This window comes from Falco cherrug, chromosome 3, assembly GCF_023634085.1.
Source record: "Falco cherrug isolate bFalChe1 chromosome 3, bFalChe1.pri, whole genome shotgun sequence".
Taxonomy (NCBI): Eukaryota; Metazoa; Chordata; class Aves; order Falconiformes; family Falconidae; genus Falco; species Falco cherrug.
In genome coordinates, this window is record NC_073699.1 from 22742832 (window position 1) to 22759448 (window position 16617).

Sequence of the window (16617 nt, forward strand, 5' to 3'; positions counted from 1 at the left end):
AAACAGCTCTACATTAGCTCAAATGAGTGTTTGCTATGTTCTTTCTACTATCTACTTGCTGTGATTTTCTGAAGCCTTTGCAAGGTATGCTTGTAGGTTTGGTGGCACATTAGGAAGACACCTGGAGAGGTTTTTTTATATGATACTTGAGATTGAGTTGAGCCAAAACAGAAAGAAGCAAAGGGGAAAAAAGGGTGGCTATGACTAATGAGTGAGACTGTGTATGAGCTGGGAAAACTGCGAACTGTCTGTTTAAACACAGTTGTCCTTGTTTTATTTACTTGCCAAGTAATTCAGGCATGTGAGGAGACAGCTGCAGAGAGGAGACAATTTGGGGCTTTCAGGAAAGACTTGACCATGTTTCAAAAGCACCTAGACAGAGGTGATGATAACTATAGACTATGTAAAAGATGGTTGAATGAGAGGAATGACTTTCAATAATAAAGAATGGCTAGAGGAACCACCCACACCTCCACACCTCATACTGGAAATTATCATGCTATATCTTGCAGTTCCTACAACTGATGAGTTTTCTGGTAACCAAAAAAGCTATTGTTTATTATCCATCTTGTCAGTCTGATGGGCTTTCTAATTTTTAGCTTGAAAACTTTGGCTTCAAAAAAAGTCCCTACTCACACCATAACAAGAGGAAACCTGGAACAGCTGAAACCATAGGTGTGCCTTTTTATGAATCAGAGTGGATGCACAACACAGGGAAGACCCTTACTAGGTATTAAATTGTTTCAGTACACTAAGGTCAGTGACCCTCATACACATAAGCAGAAAGTTTTGGCCCAGTGACTTGAAATGTTTGCTGTTGTATGTCCTGACCTCTCTCCATACTCTAGCATATACTGGTAAGCAGAGATTAGATTTTCAGAAGTACTTGTGTGCTATCCAACAATATGTTATTTCTGTCTGTAGCACTCAGAAGAAAACTGGTATTCTATTAGGGGCAAAGAAAGGTGCTCCAGATTCCTTTCTTTGCTTTTGATAGCATTATATTTACCAGAAGGTTTTAGTACTCTCAGAACTTACTCTCTGTGCCAGTTCTATTGAACAAGCTTCAAATATTTGACTTCATTTTTTGAAGGTCAGCTTGATTAGTCCTAAAATGTGTGTTTCCATGGGAGCTCCTAGTGGAGTTTTTTCAAATAAAAAAGCAAGGTGGATGCCATAGAAATTAAGAGAAGTCTACGTGTTTTATGTCTTGGTAGTATCGTTTTGCTCACATACTTAGTGAACTTGCCAATTTCACCCAACCCAAAGTACGAATGCGTGTAGTTGTGCTTCTTTTTATGTATGAAAGAGGGAAAACAATGAAAGATGAAGACATTTCTTCATGGCATCTCCTGCTTCTTGTTCATTTTTAGTCAGTGCCCTGTAAGTGATGTTAAGTTTTCTATGATGCTGTGGGATTCATTTTCCTTAGACTTTCATGATATTCATCTTGAGCTGACATTTTATGTTACTTATTACTGTCACTATTGGAATGAATAGTAAGATCAGCATTTGGACATCAGTATTTGAACATCAGTTCATTAGATAAAGTATTTCCCTTATCATGCTTAATATAAAGGCATATTGTTTTATGTTCCTTATGCTCTACCTGTATGTTACTATTTTAACATTTAGAAATATATTGTTTTGTTTCAGTAAATCAGTTCCTAATTCAAAAAAGCAGTAAACTGAATAAATGAGTTAACCTTACCAACACCAGCAAAAATGGACATTTTAATCTTGATCTGCAGGGTCTGCAGTAGCATAATTTGAATAATTTCAGTACTGTTATGTGTAACTTTACCAAAGTGTGTGGGATCAAGAATTGGACTAGTAAGATATTTTTTTTTTTCCTTTTACTCCTTTTGGAGGATGAAGTATGAAACACCTCCTGAATGGCTTTTAATTTGTCATCTTCTCTAGGAATTTCCCCTGAAAGGAAATGTTAGGGAGTGGGTTGTAAAGATAATTCATATACTGTCAAGATAATGTTTCTTGATTAAAGGCCAGATCATAGTATATTTGAAGCTTGCCAGCTGCGTACCTCCTCTTAAGAAGGCATGAATTCTCCTGATATAAAGTCCAACTTTCTCTTGTATTTCTTTACCAGCCACGAAAGTCAGGAGTCTAACCTACCAGTTGCATACACTTGCAAATCAGCTGGAATTAACTCTGCTTTTGAAAAAAGCATATAGCTTGCATAGGAAAGATGATGTGCCTGTTCTTCCTTTGTTATCAGTTCTGCAGTCCACCCAAGTCTGATGGCTCTTCTAAACACACTGAAAATGTTACGTGGCAAGGAAACTTTGAAAATCGATGTTGGCCAGGAATGATCAGGGATTTCGATGAACAGGCCATTTGCTACATTTAGGATTCCCAAACATACTGTGAGAAAAGGGAAAAAAGACCATTTCAGGTCTCCTCTTAGATACATAATTAATTTCCCCGGCATGCCTGGATCATGAAAATCTGTAAAAAATTATCAAAATATTGAACTTTTTTACAAAAAAGCTATTTATTTATTTAAAAGTTATCAATTATATTCATTATATTTGCTTTAGATTTTTCTTTACTATACTTACTTCACCCCTACTCTTTAATTTTACAACTAAAAATGGGGTAAAACTGATCAACACACAAAGGAGAGGAGCAGAAGGAAACAACCCATAAATCTAAGGTGGTCACAATCTTTCATGTACTATTTTCTAGAAATAAAATCAAGAACATAATAATTCAACCCTGAGATTTTGTTACTCTAGTTTTGAAGTGTGTCAGAAACAACGCCTCCCCGTGAACATGAATTTAACCGATATAGGACTTCTAGGTCTTGTATTTAGGAGTTACTTGTTGACTAAGTAATCATACTTTTTTTAGCTTAAATAATCCTATTATTTGTATTCTGAGATGAAGTTGAGAGTTAGAAAGACATCTTCTTGTTGCTATTCCTGTAATAGCTGACTTCCTCAAATTATTTTCGTTATTTGGAACAATGTTGTAATAGCGACTAAAACTAACTGTAGTTCCTCTTTGACTATTAAATTATCAGGCTGCACCTCTATATTACAAGGGAGTATTTGTTACTGGTTGAACTCTGAGGTACAATTGGTGAACAATATATACTTCAAAGATGCTCATGGACCAGGAAACCTTTCAGAAGGAAAAGGGTGTCTGTTGCTCAAGGTATAATTGTCTTCTTTCAGGGTAACTTATTTTTAATTTGAAATAAGTACTTCAAAGAGATTCAAAGTGGGCTATCAATCCTTTGAAGCTGTCAAGAGGTAATGATTTAGGATTTCCATTTCAAAGAATTTTACATCTCAGATAAAATGGAACAATTCCATTGAAAACCAGAAGATCCAGGCCTGAAATGACAAGAAGACAGCTTCTAAAGGATCAGCTAACAGAAGTGACATGCTTTTATTGTTCTTTGGTGAGTATTTTGACCTATATATGCCTGGATTATCTGAACCTATGGGTTTATTACTAAGTAAACTCAATTGCTCTCTAGAAGTTAGGCTAAATAAAATATAATGATCTCTGCTGGGTCCTTCACACAAACTGTTAAATTTGAATGTTATGTTTTGTGAAGAGTATTTATTTATTTCAGGATTTTTTTCCCTTTTTATTTTAAGAAAGGTCAGATCAAGTAATCTGTGTATTTGAAAGTATATGTAGACATGTACTACTTAAATGATGATTACCTTCTAGTTTCTGAATAAATGACTGAGATTATGAAAATGACTTTGAAATGTCTTTGCTTGTTTGAAAATAGAGACAACGTAAATCTTATTTGCTCAGAGTTAATTCCAGGCAGAAACAGAGGCAGCATTCCTGCGAAACAGACTGCTGGCGGCAGGGAAATCGCTATGGTCAGACTGCCTACTTCACCTGAGCCAAAGCTCTGGGACGTCAACTAAGTAATACTGCTGTCACTAAAAGACGAGTTGTGAGCTATTAGCTAATATTTGGCACAGTTACCTTACTCAGCAGCAACACTGATTGGGACTTTCAACATTTTGCAGCCTCTGAATGCAAGCAAGAACATAAAGACCTGTTTTCCATGGCCTTCCAAGCAACTTCCCACCTCTTCCTCCCTGTGGCAGTAATGACATAAACACAGCCTAGCACAAGGCCCTGGCTCTTGAGGTTCCTCTCTAGTGCTGTGAAACCTTGTTCTGGGTATAGATCCAAAAGAAGAGTGAATTTCATAAACATAGAGGATATCAAAACTAATTAAAATTATGATTGTACCTATAGAGGTGTAAAAACATAGAAATATTTCAATCTTATGTTAAAATCTTAAGTTTAACTGGGTCACTGTCTCCTGGTAATAGGACATCCAAATGAGTCATTATGTTCCTAAACATACTAGGCAAGTTTTCTTAATCATAAAATTAACTTCAATAGAAATGATGGTTAGATAATGGACAAAAAATATACATTTGACCTATATGCGTATTTCAGAAAACATTTCTGACAAAGAAATCTTACTAATAGGATAGACTGTGAGCAGGATTTGGAGAGACAAATTACCACAGAGGAATGTGCTTTGATGTGGAAAAGAGGATCAATCACCTCAATCTGTAGTACACTAAAAGAAAAATTATTTAAGATACAGTTTCACTTCACACAAGTCAGGCTCATACATAGAGAATATTGGAGAAATTGAGATGACACAGATATTTTATGGATTTTGCAGACATAACTAAGTGCAGAGAGACTTGGATAGTGTCTGAAAACAAGCAGTAGAGACTGTTGCATAAGATTCCCCTTGTTCTTTCTAGCAAAACAGTCATACTTGATCTAGATTTAGTTTTTTAGTTGTTAGTAGCCACTAAAGTGCTGCATAGTTTCTCATTAAGAATGAAGAAATATAATCTTACAGAGGAATAGGTCCAGAAATAAGAGACACAGTGACAATTTGAACCCATGAATTATATAATCAGAAATGTATAAAAAATATTTTTTTTTAACAGCATAGCTTTAATTTAATGAACTTGAGTACTTAAATCACTCAAGCAGACAGCAGTCTATATGATGTAACAGACACTGAATCAGATGACCAAATACTAAGAACATACCATATTACCAAATGTTTTTAAATAAAAAAATTAATATATAAACTTTTAGTGATTATTTTGTTGTTGATATTCATGTGGCATTGATCTATAACTATAGATTTGGTATCCTAAAGGGTAATTAGAATGCCCTTCATCTTTGGGAAAAAAAACCAACCTTATTGTTGAATAAAAAGTTGGCATTTCTCTGGTTTAATCTCCTTTCTGAATTCAAAAATTTTCCTGGATACATATTTTCAGTGATAGACAACTTAAATCTCTGAATAAGAAAAAAGATTGGTAAGCTTGTAAAAGGACGGTAATAAAGAGAACTAATTATAATGAAGAGGAACAAAACACAGAGAGATTTATTAATCTCTTTGTCTTGTCATTGTTATTGAAGTACTTGACTTCTGTATTTTACCTATATTTCATCTTTTGATTTGATATTGATCAGGAAGCTGACACATTGGGAAGACTGTACATGGTCAAATAGCAATAGTTTTGTCAGTCCCATATTTATTTTGTGTCAAAACTCTTCCATGTTACATCAGTGCCCATGTGAGGAAACATTTTCATTTCAGAAGTGTTACTTTTGATTGATGTGGGTATATCATTTTATTCAAGACTTTGATGAGTTGGTATGGGACATGAATGGCAGCAGGTTTGGCCTGTAGCCTTCTATTTTTGGTATAATATGCTATCTTCATGCCAAGCATACAACTGTAATGATTTTTAGTAGGAAAATACATAGCTAAACAGAAAACACTGCAAGACTCATTTCCCTTCACTTCATTCCCCTGCTGTCTTGAATCTACTTATGTTAGACTCCAGCCAGTATTTTTCATGTTATTCTCATGTTTAAATGGAAAGAAAAAAAAAAAAAAAAGAAAAATCCCAGACCACAAACTATTTTAATTTCTTTCAAAAGATGAACACCTGATACTTTTTAACACAGTGAAATTAATTTCATAGAGACAAAGAAAATTCTGGGCTCAGAATCAGTTGAAATAACTGAGATGGATACTGTAAACTTCTGATAAATCTGCCCGGGGCTATGGCAAGGCAGGAGAGAGGTGGAAATACAACCCCCAATATTCTGGAAACGCTTTGCCTACTGGCCACTGCCAGCCGCAGAATGCTGCCAGAACAGCATTTCTGCAGAGAGTGAACACTAAGCTATTTAGTGATTTTTTTATTTTTTTATTTTTTTTTTACTCCACTGTAGTTTGCCTTCCCTGAGCGTTGCATCCTTTTGAGAGCAGCTTTTGGTTAGGTTCTGATGGTGGTAGTCTTTACCGAGCAAGGGCTCAAACCATGGCTCTTGTTCCATGAGAAAGGGAGGGACCAAAAGCTGGCTTTCAAGGGGAAGCCATTAAATAAGGAGACATCCAAAATGATGGTAGTTCCAGTTCCATGTCTAATTTGGCAGCTAGAGTAGCCGCTGTGACATGCAATGTTCATTTGAATATGTCAAAGAAGCAATGACTTGAGAAAACAGCTGAAGATGGGAGGGAAACACAAGAAAAAAGCAGTATTTCTCCCAAAGAAAAAAAGTTGCAGGAAACACAGGAAGAAATTGCTCTTTCCCTAGGTAATTGCGTACTATCTCTTACTGACAGCACAGCACGGTGCTAAGGCTACAGTACAGACTGTGGAGCTTGTCCCTGTTTCCTAGAATTTTTAATGGGCGTGGGCAGTCTTGGTTTGTCTTGTTTAGGAGTGGTGGTTTTCCACTTCCTCCCACAGTTTTATACTGCCTGTGTCATCGTTTCAGGCACAAGAAATAATTAGCCCTGGAAAACATCTTTTTTTTCTTCTTTTCCTTTTTTTTTTTTTTTTCCTTCACAGGAGCTGAGCTAATTCATTTTAAAATAAAAATGTCTCCATTTAGGATCCCACACTGAGAGTGTCACAAATTATGTCAATTCACCAAATTGGTGGCTGCCAGCAAACAGCTGAGAATTGCCAGATTCAGTTGAATGCTTTGGCTCAGCTAACATCCTCCCATGGAAAAAAGTCATGGGATGGCCAAAAGTCAGGCAGAAAGATCTGCAGGCTCAAGCCACAGTTTCCACTGCATCATGTGCTGAGGAATGTTGGGGGGATGGGTCCGAACACCCACAGAGCCAGCAGGGATCACAGCCCCACGAACCCACAGGGACTTCTGTGGGATGTTTTTCCCGTGGATTCATCGACCTTGAGGTACGCTTGAAAAAGCATCTCACCAGCATGTAGGCCCAGACCCCGCCCGTGTGTTGTCCCCATCTGGCCATCCCCTAAGATTTCAAACATGCCTTGGGGGAATTTACAGGTGCAGAGTGGGAATTGTGTAAAGCACTTCTGCCAATGTCAACAGTAACTACATAAAGAAAATGCCTGTGGCTTTCAGTGGGGAGGAACATTTCTCCATTCTAGCAATGCCCTCTCCCTGAATAGTTGCACTCTCTCAAAACCTAAAGACCTCTATTTGCAGGCAGCTTGCATGCGGTGCCTTTCATGGGACTAAAAGGACAGATAAGACAACGTTACTTCGTGCCTCCCTCCTCCTGTCAACATTTGGACCAAAAGATTGGATTTTTTGCTCCTTTCAACCCCTCCATGGGAGGAGTTGGAGGAGATTACACAGTTATTTATCATGTGCAATTCACAGTCCTCTATGTATGGTCAGAAATTCTTCGCACAGCATGAGTTTTCCAAAGGCTGTGTGAAAATGAAAGGATGCAGCTTTCTTTTAATTATTCTGGATTGTTCCTCCCTGCTTAATGCAGAATTTTAGTCTTATGTTGTCAAGGACATCAATACACAGTTTGGGGGAGGGTGGGTGATGAGGAAAGTAATGAAAGATGTTTGTTCTCTTCTTTTGAAGATAAAACAGGAATCTACAAATGAAAGTTTATGAGAGTTATTGCACTGAAATAATTTTGCATTGGCTAAAAAAGTAAAGCTTCTCAGTAGTGATGTATCGGATATGCATATTCTGAAAGAAAAATAGATCTACAATATCACCAGATCATTGCTAACACTTTTAAACATTATTTCTGTCTGCAGTATGTGCCTGTGATTGATCACCCACTTGCAGATGTGCTGTTACATCCCTGTCTTTCTGATTCTTCTGTCTACAACAGGCAGATTTGGACAGCCAGAATAAACAAGGGTGTTTCTTTAAGCTAGCTACCCTAAAAAAGAAAGAATTTGCCAGGGAAAGAGATTCTTAACCCATTTCCCAGCCAGAAAAGAAATACATTACCAGCAAAAATGATTCCTAGTCCAGCCAAGTACAAAGTTCTTCATTTAAGAAGCCAAGGACAACTAGAATCTCTCCCTTCCTCTCTCCCTCCTGCATCTCTTTCTCTTTTTTCCCTTTTCTTCTTTTCCTCCTTTTTTTTTTTTTTTTTTTTTTTTTTTCTGGCAAAACAGTTGGAGTTCTAACTAGCTCCTTTTCTTTCTTTTTTAATGTCTCTGATTCATTAATGATGAGGATTGTAAAGTGTGCCTCCACAGTAATCTAAAGCTCAAAAAAATAACATTTTTTCAGGTGAAATTTTCTTATCTTTGTATATTTTTGAATCTGTAATTATAAGCCTAAACCAATTCCTATAAAAGTTCATGGGAGCTGGATCCAACCCTTAAAGTACAGTATGTTAAGCAGTATTAATTTCTCTGAATCACCCCTTTCTGTAAAACTGTAATAGACAGAATACAGCCCAGTGTCTGAAAATTTTCTAAAAATTAAACTAATTGAAGAAGCCATGTAAAATTAGCAACCAACAATTATCCAGTTAAAGTAGGCAAGATCAAATAAAAAAATAAGATTAAAGCTTTAGTGTCTATTCCACTAGCAGAGTGGAATTGAAAAATTCATCAGCTTCAGCCAGTAGGTTGATAAGGTCTTTCTGCAGCTAGGCTGGAATTCAGCTGTTGCTTTGCATCGACATAGTCACAGGAATAAAAGCTCCTACCCATCCAATTATATTTGAATTTTTGCAACTTAAGGAGGTATATATTTCAATGTTAATTGGACAGAAATCATTCTTGTCATTGCCTCTGAATGACAGTGTGTGTGTAAGCCAGTGGGAAGACTTTCCCTCTGTCTGCAGTTTACTGGCAATTACAAGTGGTGCTACTGTGAAGCCATGAGCGCTGCAAAGCACTATCAATTAACAGTTAAGTGCAAGACTCTAAAATGTGCATAGTTTTATGTTCTGCTTCCTGTAGCACAGATGATACAGAATGCATAACAGATGTTGAATATGCTATCAAAGTCACATGAAAGGGAAGAGACACTGATCTTTGACCTCACTAGTGTCTGAGAAAATGTCACTGCTTTCTCATCGCTTTTCCACAGTGTACTCTTCTATTCCATATAGGTTTGTTACATGAATAGGTGCCATATTTTAAATATGATAGTGAGAAACACAGGAGGGACTGCAGTCATGAGAATATGCAACATTCATCAGGCAGTGCCTGGAATAAAAGGTATTTACAGAAGTCTGAGTCTGTCAGTCTGTGTCAAAGTCTTACACAGGTAATAAAAAACCTTCTGCAATCCTCCGACAAAAAACCTTCTTCCTGAGTCTCAGATCATGGACCATTAAAGTCAATAGGAACTTTCCCATTACTTTCATTAAGCCTAGGATCAAGCTCTGAGTGCTTACATCACACTTTCCATGTCATCTGTTTTTCTTCTGAACTAAGAAATTGAGGTTATAATAAACACTTCTAAAAAGTCAGAATTTAACCAGTTAGGTGTGAATTAGACCGTATTTATGCATCAGGAACACCGTAGTATCAGAGATATTCATGTATAGCATGCACCTATGTTTTTGGGTTGGTTTTTTTGGGTTGTTTTTTGTTGGTTTTTTTTTTTCTTTCTTTTAAGATAGACACTATAACTGAAAGAGTATTACTGAAAGGAAATTATTTCTGTCTTTTAGAAAAAAACTTAGGAATGACTATGACCTTCCAAACCTAATTTAAACAATAAAGAGAGGTTCGTAATGGAAGATACACCGATCATGAATGTGGAATAGTACATCAGTTTTAGCAGAACTGGGTAACAGTGGATCTATCTAAAGGCCTGGGAGAACAAAAAAACTTAACCAATATTAAAACATTTAAAGCTGTAAATAAACCATCTGAAACATTTTTTAAAACTGTGGGGAAAGAAATAAATGGTCAGTAAAACTAATCCTTAAAGCTGTTGATGGTAAAATAAACACTGTGAAGGCTACTGGCACAAACACTGCAGCTGACAAGGCAAAATAGCAATACGTGATTTCATGAAAGCATTTACTGGTAGCCCAGGAAAATTTGATTTTACACACAAATTCCAAACCTTTTTAACCTCATTTCTGTTCATTGAATTAAATTGCAGAATGTAATCAACTTTGTGATTTCAACACTGAGTTTACAATTCAGCAATTTCACATAGTACCACAATGTACATATCTTGTGCAGGAGCTTCTACATAACATCATGGGAATTTTCTAAATTTAATCCAGAAAATGAATTGTACTTCACAGAATAAGTACTCATACAAAATTTCATGGAAAAAATGTCAAATTTTCAATTATTAATCTACTGGCATTCTATAAATCTTATTCAATGTTACAGTTTCTTGCAAGAAAACCCAGTATAAATTCCTAAACACTCTTAAGGCTGTTGGAAGAGTGACCAGCAACTGAATCCTACAAGCTGATGATGTCACTGAATCTAATTTGTTATTAGAGAGCTGTTTAGAAACTTTGAGAAGTTTGGGAAATCTGGGGAACTGAAATTTCAAATGTACCTTAGAAGGATACTGAAATTTTATTCCAAATAACGAAGCATTGGAAAAAAACAAAAAGGGTGAAGATCTCTTACCTTCCTGAAGAATGATCTTCCAGTCTGTGATTCCAGGCATGTCACTGGCACCCTGAATATGGCAGGAGTCTTTGTACCCTTGGTAAGTGTAGGTCTAGCAAATGACTTGCTATGGAGCAGTCTCAAACAAGAAGTCTGGAAGCTATTCCTGTGCTTATTATAAGATTGGACCGAATCAGTAGTCCTATGGAACAAACCAAAAAATTGATTTTTTTTTTTAATTTACAGCTTTTCAGTAAAAAATGAAGAGTAGAAAAGTATAATAGGATCTATAGTAGCAATAGACTGGTGTTTGTAATAGAAACATTGCTGTAAACAGTATTTGTCCTTCATAACTCCGTATCACTCAAAACAAAATGAATGGGGGTCATTTGACTAAATGTTAAACACTGTTAAACAGGATCTGAACCATAAATGTATTCTATCTCCTGGCAATGGGGGGTGGTGGGGGGTGCTGGGAGATGTGGGAGAGAAAAAAAAAGGAAAAGAAAGAAAGAAAGAAACAAACAAACAAAAACCTCAAGCACTTTTAGGGCACATTTCATCTTGTCCTAAAGTTGACATGTAAAATAGATCAGTGATTCATGCCCAAAAATGCCAGTTTAAAGAGGTATCTGGAGTAAATGTGTATGTAAATGTGTACAATCTAGGTGACTCCTCTTTAATATTATGAGTCCCACCAGCCTTTTTGGATATTTTGTATTTTTCATTAATATTGTGGCAGATACTGCTAGGAATATATTTTTAATGAGAAAAGGTATTGAACACCTCATGCCTTACTTTTAGAAAACACAAAAGTTAGAGATGCAGATGCAAAGAATCCACATCTGCATCTCCCTGAAAGCACTCAGCACTCTCCAAAAGCATATGGAAAAAGACACTGAAGAACAATGAGGTCCAAGGCTCTTGCGTTGTCCTCCTATCCTCATTCAAAAGATAAACTGCACCTTACTAAGCATCACCTTTCTTTTCAAAAGCAATCTGAAACTGTCTTTTCTTGTTCAGTCTTTAATTTTAACTCTTCTTGCACACAGAATTCTCCAGAGAGGAGGCTAATAGCACGGTGCAATCAATAGCCTGGGCTGAGTACAGTAGGAATGGTACAAGCCCAGCCAAATGTTGCAGCTTACAGTGAGAAATGTAATGATGATTATACTCAAAGTGGACCCAGGAATGCAATCTGAATTCCACAAATGACACTTGGGATAAAAATGCAAGCCCAATACCTTGCAATAACATTTTAAAGTTTTATCTGAAATAGATTTTTGTTGTTATTTTTTCTGTAAGTAGCTATTATGCATACAGTCCAAACCCTATTGATACAACTATATAACTCTCTGCATCATAGGGATAGGAAGATAATTTAGCCAGTTTTAACTTTCCTCAGCATAAACTTGTTTTCTTCTCTCTGTTTCTGACTAACCCTCTCTTAAAACTGCTAATTTTTCTTCTCATCTTTTGCATACACCCCCTCCGTGTTGGCCTGTTTTCTTCTACTGAATTTTAATTAAAAAATCGATCACTTTCCATTTCTACACAGGTAAGAGAGGGTCTTACATATAGGACAACAGCATCCACTTCCACCAAACCTCTACACCCCCCTGGTTATTTCTGAGCCCCCTTTCCCTCCTGTGCCCTGCACCGCAGCGCACCAGGGCAGAGGTAGTCACTGTAACTGGAAGGACACTGCACCCCCTAAGCACTTTTACTGTGTTTGTGGGGTAATCTCCAACAGCTAGCCAGCACTTGGGCTGCCACTGTGCATTTTTCTCCTTCCTGCCTTCTTGCCATCATACCTACAATAAAAAAATAAAAAAAAAAAAAAAAAAAAAAAAAAAAAAAAAGGTACTTGACATATCATTTCAAAAGCCCAGTCTATCTGTTCCTGGAAACAGATTAATCTCTTCACAGTTCCCTACTCTATGTGTTGTGATAGCTTTTAGAGGGGACAGATTTGCAGGTTTCCAACTGTTTCTCAAAGTCAAATATCTAGAATATGAAGGATTTCCTTTTTCATTTGCTTTAAAATTTTCTGTGATAAATGCTTAAAGAAGCCTTAAACAGCTCTCTTTGAGATGTGCAGGTGTTCTCCTGTCTGTTTTGTAACAAGTTCTCCTGTGATCTTCAGCCTCATGGTTTTGCAAAGATAGATATAAAATGTGAAGTGCACAGATACTTGGTTTAAAATAATTGTTTACGCTGGGCACAGCTCAGCATAAAAAAATACTCCCTTCTGGTAAGGCAGCTCCTCTTGGTAACTGACGTTTGTGGACACAGGTACTGACCACTTCTATATGAAACTCTCCATGAGAGGAGTCAGGGGAAATCAGCATTAGAGTGAATGTGAGACAAATATACCTTATTTCAGAGGAAAAAGTTGCACAGACAGATAGCCTGGGAGCAAAAGAAAGTTTTTCAGTTTCAGCATCTTGCCCTGTAATTGTCATTGTCAGATTAAAGTAACTTTCCTAATCACCAGCCTCAAGTATGCTTTAATATTTTGAGAGAGATTACTTTGGAGAATTTCTTAGTAGTAGCCATCAATAAAGGAATAGAAATGAAACAACCAATACATTCAAAAACAATAGATTCGGAAGCCTAAAAATAGACTCGGGTTGCTGTCACTTCTTTTTATAGTTATTTAAATTCATATACTTATACAAATATAAATCCTTTCTGTTCCAATACTGTAATTTTTAACAAAATTGAAAAATTGGATTAAAATAAAATAAAATTGAAATGCGCTGTGTATTTCTAATGAAACAATTCACAGGCTTTAGAAATGGAACTACTGCTGCCAAAAAAGGAAGCCTGCTGACTTACTTCTTTGTCATGATATTGTTGTGGCATAATACTATTAATGTTCATGCTTAATTAATATTATGCAAGACAGCTTAAGTTGAAAGCTCACTATGACATTTATAACCCACTTTTCCAAATGCATTTGCTTATGAACCCTCTCACTTACATGAGAAACTTTTCAGAAAGTGTCATATTAAATATATTAAAAGCTTTGAAAACTGTAACATCACTACTCTGCTGAAAACCACCCTTACTGTTTCTTCAAAGACAGATTATTCACGTACAAAAGTACGACCTTTCATATAAGTTTTTCATAATAAATGCAGTAGTTTGAAATAAAAATACTTCTTCCACAGTAATGTTTTACTGAATATGTATTCATAATTGCATGCATTCATAAAAGATAGAACAAAATGTTCTAGTAGCTGGTTGTGACACAATTGAAATTCTAATTTTAAATTAGGTCAAAACATATAAGAAAAGGCTTCAGTGTGTGGAAGTTGAAGCAGTAATTTCTATATGACTCATTCAAATCCTACCTCAAAAGATAATTGTTATAACCATTCATAACGAGAATGTGTATCATCTGTTTTTCAATGCCTTAGAAGTTTGTGGCAATTATTTCTCTTAATAAGATCCCCCCCCCCCTTTTTTTTTTCTTTTCAGTAGAATATTGATTAAGGACAAAGGACCACTTAAAAAGAGTAATGCTTTTATCCTTAGAGTGTAAAATACATCTTTTCCCTATTTTTACTCCAATTCTTTGCTAAAAATAATTAAGATATTTATTTACCACCATTTTTTTCTGTAGTCTAATAACTGTGTGCAATTACAATATTTCAAAATGTCAAATAGGATATTTTAAATTATTACTGCAAATATCTTCAATATTTATATATATTATATAGTTTAAATAGATATATATAGTTTTTTAAACTATATATTTATATATAGCTTAAAAATGTTTTTATTCCATCTTTAAAATGAAGAAAAATACTAAAGACCTTAAAGATCTGAAGTAGGATGTCCTTTTGTGAATGTAGCTGCACTACCTGCAAATGCTTTTTTTTTTTTTTTTTGCCTCCAGTCTGTCTTTCAGCTTTCAGGGTAATTCCCCTGCTGCTTTGCAGGGCGGAGGAACTGTGCAGGGGCTTTCAAGTCGATATCAGATAAAGTCAGCCAGGTGCACTACAAAAACCTTTGTCCTCTGGGTAACCTGCTTGCCTGCCTGCTTGCCTGGAAGGGATTAGGAAGAGCACACACATGATCTTTTTTGCTGGCAGAGGTGAGATGGTAACCTGTGACTGAAAAGGAGCAGCAAATTGCTGTGGAGCAGAGGGAGGGCAAGCAACAGCAGTATGTACACCAGGTATGACTGCTTGCAAAGGGATAGCCATGCCCTGGCCATAGGCTCCTAAATCTAAAGCTGGATAATGAAAACCTAATGTTCAGTAATTGGTTTTGGTGAGAACTACTGAGCATGCTGCACTTTAAAACTGACTATGCATAAGCAGGGTGGAAATAATGTTATCCAACATCAGCTGCCTAAATCTAGCCTTATTAAATACAGCCTAAACTGTATGTGCTTTAAGCTACCCTGCTAGGCTTCTCTTACAGTCAATGAAGAGAAACAGAAACCTTGAAAAGTGTAATTCATCCTTTGCTGTGAAAGGTGTCTAACATAGGTGATTCAGCCTTTGGAGCTACCTTTCTCTCCAGAGACCTCAAAGTCAACACAGAATTGTGAATATTTAAAGAACTTAAGTTTGATGAAAGGAATCCCACAGAAATTTACCATGGGTAATTGCTCTTCCAGTTTTTTAAAAAAATATTTACTAGGTAAATTGATCTCAGATTTCAACTGCAAGATATTTTGCATGTTTCAAAATTAAGTATATCTTTTTAAGAAAAAAAAAGATTCTGAAAGACATTCTTTGGATATTCCCATTAGTAAGTCTTAGAAAGACAGCTAAAAACTTGAGCACTAAACCTTACTAACTTGTTTTTGGTTTTTTTTCTTAATCTTAGGCTGAATTTTTGGTAGTTTCAACCTGAGAATGTAACTCTTCTTTTTTTTTTTTTTTCTTCTCTAGCGCTACTGTTTATGTGAATGAGACTCTGATTGCTCAGCTAAGAATTTTGCCTTATTCTACCCAATTCTCTACTATATTGTGTAATAATTTAAAACTTGACAAAGATGATTTAAGATAGTGATAGTATTGTAAAGATCTGATCAATAATTAACTGACAGAAATGAGAGGGGGTTTTGGGAATAATACAAACCCTATGTAATATAAACATGAACCCTATGATAGTGTTTGACTGAAGTAATTTTACATTCATTTTTTAAAAATAAATGATCCTCTAAGGTACAGAAAACCAATGCAGAGTCACTCTGTTCTCAGCATGTTTTAGCATTGTCAGCTGCACAACTTCTTTGTCTAACTAATGTCTACAGATTACTATTTTACAGATTTACTTGGTACTTTCAGAAAGATCTGATTAACTACTGGGCATTGGCTTAAGATTTCATATATTACTTTAGGTAGCTACTGCATCTTTCTAAATCACCTTAGTTTTGAATGACAACTGCATATTCTCTTGATGAAAAAAGTTCATGCTCTGGTCATATGATGAATGTTTGTAATCTGTACAATCCAACACATCAATTGATCACTTAAATAGCCCTTTTTTATCAACATCCAGGGGTGCTTTCCCAAGGTATGTACCATTTACTTTTAAGTGAGACTAAGCCATAAGTAATGGCAACATTTGGGGGCTGGGTGGAGTGGGAAAGGTAAAGCACTTTCAACAGACTACTGCTCAGATTCTGTTTCCTACAAAGCTCAAATAAGAATGTTTAGAAGAGTGGATGGAACCTGAACAAAGATGC